An 11,103-nucleotide genomic window follows, 5' to 3' on the forward strand; every position below is an offset into this window, starting at 1 on the left:
ATGATAATTGTTTTATATAATAATATATTTGTAAATTATCTAGGAAAAGCCGACGTCACAATGACTTATTTCCACTGGTGCCTATGAGGAAGAGGGAATAAAAAAAAAGAGCGAAGAGGGGAATAAGAAGCGGAGGAGGAAGAGGAGGGCAGCTGGCGTATACAATCAGTGTGCTTATCAAGGTCAATACAGTGGCCGTTGATTTATACACGACAACTTGATGTTTTAACTTTACCGCTGTTAACCGACCTGTGGTGGGCTGCCTTGATTATCCATGGCGTTCTCTATCCTCTCTTACTTCTCTTGTGTCCTTCAATACCACCGTCTCTTCTCCGATTAACTCTTGTGAATGCTCACTGTTTTCAGTATTACATTGAGCAACCACACCCTCCACCACCAGCAACCTGACCCTCCACCACCAGCAACCTGACCCTCCACCACCAGCAACCTGACCCTCCACCACCAGCAACCTGACCCTCCACCACCAGCAACCTGACCCTCCACCACCAGCAACCTGACCCTCCACCACCAGCAACCTTACCCTCCACCACCAGCAACTTGACCCTCCACCACCAGCAACCTGACCCTCCACCACCAGCAACCTGACCCTCCACCACCAGCAACCTGACCCTCCACCACCAGCACCTGACCCTCCACCACCAGCAACCTTACCCTCCACCACCAGCAACCTTACCCTCCACCACCAGCAACCTGACCCTCCACCACCAGCAACCTGACCCTCCACCACCAGCAACCTTACCCTCCACCACCAGCAACCTTACCCTCCACCACCAGCAACCTGACCCTCCACCACCAGCAACCTCACCCTCCACTACCAGCAACCTGACCCTCCACCACCAGCAACCTGACCATCCACCACCAGCAACCTGACCATCCACCACCAGCAACCTCACCCTCCACTACCAGCAACCACACCCTCCACCACCAGCAACCACACCCTCCACCACTAGCAACCTGACCCTCCACCACCAGCAACCTGACCCTCCACCACCAGCAACCTTACCCTCCACCACCAGCAACCTGACCCTCCACCACCAGCAACCTGACCCTCCACCACCAGCAACCTGACCCTCCACCACCAGCAACCTGACCCTCCACCACCAGCAACCTGACCCTCCACCACCAGCAACCTGACCCTCCACCACCAGCAACCTGACCATCCACCACCAGCAACCACACCCTCCACCACCCCAGCAACCTGACCCTCCACCACCAGCAACCTGACCCTCCACCACCAGCACCTGACCCTCCACCACCAGCAACCTGACCCTCCACCACCAGCAACCTTACCCTCCACCACCAGCAACCTGACCCTCCACCACCAGCAACCTGACCCTCCACCACCAGCAACCTTACCCTCCACCACCAGCAACCTTACCCTCCGCCACCAGCAACCTGACCCTCCACCACCAGCACCTGACCCTCCACCACCAGCAACCTGACCCTCCACCACCAGCAACCTGACCCTCCACCACCAGCAACCTGACCCTCCACCACCAGCAACCTGACCCTCCACCACCAGCAACCTGACCCTCCACCACCAGCAACCTGACCCTCCACCACCAGCAACCTGACCATCCACCACCAGCAACCACACCCTCCACCACCAGCAACCTGACCCTCCACCACCAGCAACCTGACCCTCCACCACCAGCAACCTGACCCTCCACCACCAGCACCTGACCCTCCACCACCAGCAACCTGACCCTCCACCACCAGCAACCTTACCCTCCACCACCAGCAACCTGACCCTCCACCACCAGCAACCTGACCCTCCACCACCAGCAACCTTACCCTCCACCACCAGCAACCTTACCCTCCACCACCAGCAACCTGAACCTCCACCACCAGCAACCTGACCCTCCACCACCAGCAACCTGACCCTCCACCACCAGCAACCTGACCCTCCACCACCAGCAACCTGACCCTCCACCACCAGCAACCTGACCCTCCACCACCAGCAACCTGACCCTCCACCACCAGCAACCTGACCCTCCACCACCAGCAACCTGACCCTCCACCACCAGCAACCACACCCTCCACCACCAGTGTGATGTAGTTCAGCTGGGCTTGTGAGGTCTCTGGGGAGACCTAATTTAACCAATTATATGGTCACACCTTGCCTTGGCAGACGTCTGTAGCCACGCCCACGTCTGAGGTCTTTTATTCTTGACGCCTCAGACCTAGGCGTCAGGTCGTACACGTGGTTGTGGAGGGTGCTTGGACCACCATAAAAGCCCAAGGAAGAGCATGATCATGAGATTCGAGCGGAGCTGCTGCTGGGGTGCAGAGCTCCTGAGCAGAGACTTCGAGCGGAGCTGCTGCTGGGGTGCAGGGCTCGGGAGAAGGCTGCTGAAGTCTCTGGAGGAGACTGTTGGAGGCATTGGGCAGAGTACTGGCTTGGCGCAGTACTCGTGCTGTGTAGGTCTTGGGACCTGTGGCTTAGTTCCTGTGATGAACTGCCCTCTGAACTATTTTGTAAGTTACATTCATTTTGGTCAAGTTGATTGTGTTCCCTGTCTCACTGCTTATGTGTACCACCCCATTTATCTAAACCACAATAATGCTCTGTTCCCAAATATATTATTGTACAAAGACTTGATAATAAACTGTGTTTGAGTAGAATAGTAATATTCACTGTCCCCGTTATTTTCTCCATTTATTTATGTTTAGTTAAAGTAGTGAGAGGGTGAGCAGTGTGGAGTGGTGGGTAGAGTAATGAGAGGTGAAGTTGTAGTCACCAGTGACCTCACATTACCTACCTACCTCCGCATACCTCACTCCTACCGCCTGCCTCTCCCCTGCCTACATAATCCCTTACTCCCATATTCCCCTTATATCCTATTCAATCATTACCCCCCTACATGACATGGTGTCTAAGCGGTGGTGGTTCTTCTTATTTTTATAGTAGGAATCAGTCCCATGTGCCTTATTTTTGACTGCTCGGTTATACTTATGCTACCATTTGCTACCATTTGATTTTGTGTGTTATAATGATATTATAATCCTAGTGACCTTAACTGACCTTTTTTTTAGATGGTGGGTCTGAATAATTGTTTGGGTGTAATATTATATTTGGTGGAATTGGTTGTTGGTTTGAGATCAATGGTGGAGAATATCAGTATTTGGGTGAGACTTTTGGGAGAAGCAATTACTGGCCGAAATTGAATATTTACAGAGGAATGAGAAGTCACCCAGCCCACCTTGGAAGACTAGCCCACAACTGTCACCCACTGAAGAGATGCCTATGATTATTATCCACCTGATGTGCCCAGTCACTCAGTTGATGTGCCCCAGTAGATGTATTGCTGCTCTGGTCTGTCATCCAGTGTAGTGGGTGTCTGTCTGCGTCACCCAGCCTCTGTGACCACCACCCGCGGACCGCCAGTTACCCGCAGTTGCCAGGGATGGGTGACCGTACCTGCTGTTGATGACCTGAAGTGACCTCACCTCACCTCGAGCAACTGACCATAGCCTGCTACTGCTTATGTCGGCTGCTGTGATGCTGTCTGCTATGCTGTGGCCGTGCTGTGATGCTGTCTGCTATGCTGTGGCCGTGCTGTGATGCTGTCTGCTATGCTGTGGCCGTGCTGTGATGCTGTCTGCTATGCTGTGGCCGTGCTGTGATGCTGTCTGCTATGCTGTGGCCGGGCTGTGATGCTGTCTGCTATGCTGGGACCGTGCCGGGATGCTGAGATGTTCGGACCACGCTGTGATGCAGTAGCCGTGCTGTGATGCTGCGATGCTGCCTAGCTCAGGAGGAGATGGCGGTGATGCTGCACTGGTGTGTGAGGGATTCTGGCTGGTGTATCAGGATAGGAGAATCTACTATGAAGGAGTTGCCATCCTCGGAGATGTGGAAGGACGTGAGCCGCGGAGATGGACTCCAGCTGCTGGGACCAGCCTGCTATCAAGGGCGGTATGGAGGTGTATCCTGCCTTGCTGGTCGACCTGTACGACTGGTATGCGGGGATGTCCTGCCAGCCATGAGAGACAATTGAGAGTGTGTGATGTCCCCAGCCTACTTTGACTTGCCAAAAGTGTTAGTGTTACCTGTGTGAAATAAGGTGACCTTGAATACGGTCCAGTGTTTATGGCCGCCTTGTTTTATGAGGCCAGTGAATCCTAGTAGTGGCATAGGATAATGGAGGGTCTTAGCTGCGATGCCTGCCCTGTCTCGATTTTCAGACGTTGTAGTGTGCATGTGAAGTGTGCCGAAAATGCGACCTTGGTGGTCGTGAAGTGGTCCAGTTGCAGTTACTTGAAAGAATGCAACCCGTTGGAGCAGTTTTCCACGCCATAGAAGCCTAGAGAGGTTTGGCCCAATGGTTAACGTGCGAGGGTGACTAGCATTGGCTAGTGCATTTCTAGTAGAAGTAGGGAAGGCACTGGAGCCCGATATTTAGTTTTAAGGAGAAATGACGGGTAAGGAGGCTTTGCACCAGAGAGCAACTGTTATGCTGGTCAACTGCGAGGTGTACTGATTATGCTGCCTTGTGGTAGATGAGAAGGTTGAGGGAAATATATGCAGTTGAATAATTTTGTATTATCTATAATTTTGTCTTTGTATTGTAATAGATTTAAGGGATTAGGATTAAAATAGTCTAATAACTTAGGACAAATTGTCCTAGTTCTCAGATATTTTAAATTGGAGGAGAAAGGGGGATGTGATGTAGTTCAGCTGGGCTTGTGAGGTCTCTGGGGAGACCTAATTTAACCAATTATATGGTCACACCTTGCCTTGGCAGACGTCTGTAGCCACGCCCACGTCTGAGGTCTTTTATTCTTGACGCCTCAGACCTAGGCGTTAGGTCGTACACGTGGTTGTGGAGGGTGCTTGGACCACCATAAAAGCCCAAGGAAGAGCATGATCATGAGATTCGAGCGGAGCTGCTGCTGGGGTGCAGAGCTCCTGAGCAGAGACTTCGAGCGGAGCTGCTGCTGGGGTGCAGGGCTCGGGAGAAGGCTGCTGAAGTCTCTGGAGGAGACTGTTGGAGGCATTGGGCAGAGTACTGGCTTGGCGCAGTACTCGTGCTGTGTAGGTCTTGGGACCTGTGGCTTAGTTCCTGTGATGAACTGCCCTCTGAACTATTTTGTAAGTTACATTCATTTTGGTCAAGTTGATTGTGTTCCCTGTCTCACTGCTTATGTGTACCACCCCATTTATCTAAACCACAATAATGCTCTGTTCCCAAATATATTATTGTACAAAGACTTGATAATAAACTGTGTTTGAGTAGAATAGTAATATTCACTGTCCCCGTTATTTTCTCCATTTATTTATGTTTAGTTAAAGTAGTGAGAGGGTGAGCAGTGTGGAGTGGTGGGTAGAGTAATGAGAGGTGAAGTTGTAGTCACCAGTGACCTCACATTACCTACCTACCTCCGCATACCTCACTCCTACCACCTCGCCTGTCCCCTACCTACTGACTTCCTCCGCTTACCCCCATATTCCCCTAATCATTACCCCCCTACATGACACCAGCAACCTGACCCTCCACCACCAGCAACCTGACCCTCCACCACCAGCAACCTGACCCTCCACCACCAGCAACCTGACCCTCCACCACCAGCAACCACACCCTCCACCACCAGCAACCTGACTCTCCACCACAAGCAACCTGACCCTCCACCACCAGCAACCTGACCCTCCACCACCAGCAACCTGACCCTCCACCACCAGCAACCTGACCATCCACCACCAGCAACCTGACCCTCCACCACCAGCAACCTGACCCTCCACCACCAGCAACCTGACCATCCACCACCAGCAACCTGACCCTCCACCACCAGCAACCTGACCATCCACCACCAGCAACCTGACCCTCCACCACCAGCAACCTGACCCTCCACCACCAGCAACCTGACCATCCACCACCAGCAACCTGACCCTCCACCACCAGCAACCTGACCATCCACTACCAGCAACCACACCCTCCACCACCGTCACAACAGAGATACCTTGTTCCAACCCAACCACGCTGTCAAGACTAACCGTCACACCCAGTTTATCCCGTCACATCCTCCGTCACCTGTCCGACGAGGCAGACAGACGTTCTCACACGCCCACCCAGGCTCACTCAGTACTTGCAGCTCGGATGAACACTGCGGGTTTACCATCTGGACGAATAAGAATCAAGAATAAAATACAGATAAAGAGAAGAAAAGAAAATAAACAGTTAATTTATCCGATAGACTAAATTAATGGGCAGTGCCACCCATCCCGTGAGTGACATGAAGACAGTATTGGGCAGTGCCACCCATCCCGTGAGTGACATGAAGACAGTATTGGGCAGTGCCACCCATCCCGTGAGTGACATGAAGACAGTATTGGGCAGTGCCACCCATCCCGTGAGTGACATGAAGACAGTATTGGGCAGTGCCACCCATCCCGTGAGTGACATGAAGACAGTATTGGGCAGTGCCACCCATCCCGTGAGTGACATGAAGACAGTATTGGGCAGTGCCACCCATCCCGTGAGTGACCATACCACCATGAAGACAGTATTGGGCAGTGCCACCCATCCCGTGAGTGACCATACCACCATGAAGACAGTATTGGGCAGTGCCACCCATCCCGTGAGTGACATGAAGACAGTATTGGGCAGTGCCACTAAGAAAATAAGAAAAATGTAGGGGTAAAGAGAGAGAGAGAGAGAGAGAGAGAGAGAGAGAGAGAGAGAGAGAGACAGGGACAGGAAGAAAACAGCCAGAGATAACAGTACTTGCAAACTTTTTTAATAGAATCGAAAGCTCTCATCTTTACCTCTCTCTCTCTCTCTCTCTCTCTCTCTCTCTCTCTCTCTCTCTCTCTCTCTTTCTTTACCCCTTCGTTTTCCCTATTTTCCTAGTGGTACTGTCTTCATGGTGGTACAGTCATTCACGGGATGAGTGGCACTGTCTTGTACTGCCTTCATGGTGGTATAGTCATTCACGGGATGAGTGGCACTGTCCAGTACTGCCTTCATGGTGGTATAGTCATTCATGGGACGAGTGGCACTGTCCAGTACTGCCTTCATGGTGGTATAGTCACTCACGGGATGAGTGGCACTGTCCAGTACTGCCTTCATGGTGGTACAGTCATTCACGGGATGAGTGGCACTGTCCAGTACTGCCTTCATGGTGGTACAGTCATTCACGGGATGAGTGGCACTGTCCAGTACTGCCTTCATGGTGGTATAGTCATCCACGGGATGAGTGGCACTGTCCAGTACTGCCTTCATGGTGGTACAGTCATTCACGGGATGAGTGGCACTGTCAGTACTACCTTCATGGTGGTACAGTCATTCACGGGATGGGAGTGGCACTGTCAGTACTGCCTTCATGGTGGTACAGTCATTCACGGGATGAGTGGCACTGTCAGTACTGCCTTCATGGTGGTACAGTCATTCACGGGATGAGTGGCACTGTCAGTACTGCCTTCATGGTGGTACAGTCATTCACGGGATGAGTGGCACTGTCCAGTACTGCCTTCATGGTGGTACAGTCATTCACGGGATGAGTGGCACTGTCCAGTACTGCCTTCATGGTGGTACAGTCATTCACGGGATGAGTGGCACTGTCCAGTACTGCCTTCATGGTGGTACAGTCATTCACGGGATGAGTGGCACTGTCCAGTACTGTCTTCATGGTGGTATAGTCACTCACAGTATGAGAATTCACGCAAGTCACTATTAAACTTCATATCCACCGTGCACACAGTGAAGAATCTAGTGTGCACATAGTGAAGGATCTACCGTGCACATAGTGAAGGATCTACCGTGCACACAGTGAAGCATCCACCGTGCACTCAGCAAAGGATCCACCGTGTACACAGTAAAGGATCCACCGTGCACACAGTGAAGGATCCACCGTGCACACAGTGAAGGATCCACCGTGCACACAGTGAGGGATCCACCGTGCACACAGTGAGGGATCCACCGTGCACACAGTGAAGGATCCACCGTGCACACAGTGAGGGATCCACCGTGCACACAGTGAGGGATCCACCGTGCACACAGTGAAGGATCCACCGTGCACACAGTAAAGGATCCACCGTGCACACAGTGAGGGATCCGCCGTGAACACAGTGAAGGATCCACTGTGTACACAGTGAAGGATCCACCGTGCACACAGTGAAGGATCCACCGTGCACACACTGAAGGCTCTACCGTGCACAGGGTGCACTCAGCCACAGGCTCGGATAAGGAAATAAACGAGTGCATTCTTTTCCGCTTACCTCTACGCCGACATTTATCGGATCCAATCTTCATAAAAGTCACAATAGCACTAGAAAGTATACCACTAAATCTTGGCACTGCTGGCACTGCTGGCACTGTCGCCAGACACGTGCACGAGACAGTGAGAGAGAGAGAGATACAACAGACTACGCTCAATTTCTGTGAAAACCCAAAGGAAGAATACACATGATAAAGATGGGAAAAATACACAGCAGGAGGTGAGAAGGAACAGATGCAGGAAAACTATGTGATAAACAGCTGTTAGGTAACTAGGAGCAGCAGCAGCAACAGCAGGGAGAACAGGAGCAGCAGGGAGACCAGAGGCAGTCTCTTCCGTCGCCGCTTCCGTCGCCTTTTCCGTCGTCTCCTCCGTCGTCTCATTCATCGTCTCATTCATCGTCTCCTCCATCGCCTCCTTCATTTCCTTCGTTGTCTCCTTCACTGCCGTTGATGCGGTAATCAACAGTGAAATCCGGAATTTCACAGTCATTCCCAGCCGCCCGGCCCCAATAACAACCCTATCTCGGGTAACGCATCCGCGGGACACGTGCGGCTCGTTACCTGCGTTTCCACGCTGCGTTCTGAAGACCTCTCGAGGCTGTGCAGTGACGTGACGACAACCAGCTGATTCACACCAGTCGGCATATTGGATGTGACACAGTGAGAAGCTGTGTTGATACACTGCGCAATAATCTTGTGCTTAAAAATATGAAGCGACGCAAGTTACCAGCTCACCCTAAGAGGCAACGATAACAGGAACAACAGTAGACGCTGAGATATGACCCACAGTAGCAACAAAAGCAATGGTAGCAACAACAAAAGCAACAGTAGGAACAACAAAAGCAACAATAATAACAGGAACGGCAGGAACAACAAAAGCAATAGTATCAACAATAAATGCAACATCAGTAGCAATAGCAGGAGCAACATTGGTAGCAATAACAGATGCAACATCAGTAACCCTAACATGAACATCAGTAGCAGCAACAGCATAAACAGCAACAGTAAGAGGAACAACAGCATCAGCATCAGTAGCAAAAACAGTAACAACAGTAGCAGCAGCAAAAGAAAAGCAAATGAAGTAGGAGCAGTAGTAGCATTAACAGAAGTGTAAACAACAGAGGTAACAACAGTAGCATTATCAGTTGCAGCATCAAAAGAAAAAAAAAGTAACAGAACTAGAAAATAAAAGAGCAACAACAAAAGAAGAAACATCAGCAAGTGTCGTGAACATTTGTTGTTATAGACTTTAATTAAGATCAGAGAGAGAGAGAGAGAGAGAGAGACAGACAGACAGACAGACAGACAGAGAGAGACAGACAGACTAACTCCCTCTTTGTCAGTCGACCACAAAAACAAAATGGACATGATACGGAACATATCCACAGTCCATCGTATGTTTCAACTTAGTGACAACTCTCTCTCTCTCTCTCTCTCTCTCTCTCTCTCTCTCTCTCTCTCTCATATCCTTTCCTCAGTTTACTTACGCAAAAGAATGGAACTAACTTCTAAAAACCACACAGAACAGGGGCGACAAAGCATCCTAGATAAACACTGAAGAATTCAGAGGAGGAAGAGACGTGGCCGGAGACGCGAGAGTTACTGTGGGAGTAAAGTAATGCATTTTATCCATAATACCAAACATAAAATTTAAAGTATCCTTCTCTCGTCAACAGGCTTTAAACCCCATTAACCACCCCAGCTTTAACAGGCTTTAAACCCCATTAACCATCCAGTTGTTTCTAACAGCTGGTTCAATGTACACACTCCGGCCTGTTCTTCCAGTTCGTTATTAACCAACTTACAAACGTGATTTCAATATTCATGAACGAACAGATTCATTTACGCATTCACATGTTCGTACACGAATTGACAAGTCAAAACGCGACATCCTCGAGGTATATATGATTTTGAATTTTATGGTCCACTGGCCTTACTCCTCAAAATATTTGTGATTTTTTTTTTATTTTATATATTTGTGAATTAAGGAAAATATCTTTGTTACATTATAGTTAAATTCCTGACGCAAGTGTAAGTGTGTATGTTGGTTATATCTGGTATAACAAACTGTATATTCTGGCTTGTATGTATTTACTGAATGCGTGTATTTATGTATGTATATGTAGTTGCCTGAACAGTATGCTTGTATAAATGTATGCATGTACGTATATGCTCGTATCAGTAACAATACTGCACTAGCCCAGGAGTCGAACCCATGCTGTTTTGGCCCGTCTCATGGTGAGCGAAAACGCATGACGCTTTAGACCACTAGATCACACAATCCTTAACAATGGCGCATCCAGCCAAGCTAGATGTTGTACCCACCATCGAAGGACATAGTGGTGTGGACGCCTCTGAGCTAATTTCATTCTGCTCCCTGTTTGTGTACTATATATATAGTACACAAACAGGAAGTGTGTGTGTGTGTACGTACTGTATGTATCTGTGTATATTTATTTGAATGTATGTCAAAATCCATATTTATACGAGAAAGTAACCAATTCACGAATGAAGACTGACTGACTATATTCTCATTCTCTCTCTCTCTATCTCTCTCTCTCTCCTCTCTCTCTCCCCCTCCTCTCTCTCCCCTCTCTCTCTCTCCCTCCCTCTCTTGTTATCCCACGTAAGTGGAAATATGCCACATGAAAAGGAAATTAGCAACAAGGCGATAAAAGTGATTTAGAGCGTCGCAAAAGTAGCAAAAAGAGAGGGGCGGGAGAAGGGGCAGATGCGTCCATTCATTTTCACGGGAGACGACACAAGGTTCTAATTAAGCGAGAAGTTGGTAAGACGAAACCTGAAGGTGCCACGGTGCCATCCCTCTCAGATGGTGGCACCTCTCTCAGATGGTGGTACCCCT

The sequence above is a fragment of the Cherax quadricarinatus genome, chromosome 74, assembly GCF_038502225.1.
Source record: "Cherax quadricarinatus isolate ZL_2023a chromosome 74, ASM3850222v1, whole genome shotgun sequence".
Classification (NCBI taxonomy): Eukaryota; Metazoa; Arthropoda; class Malacostraca; order Decapoda; family Parastacidae; genus Cherax; species Cherax quadricarinatus.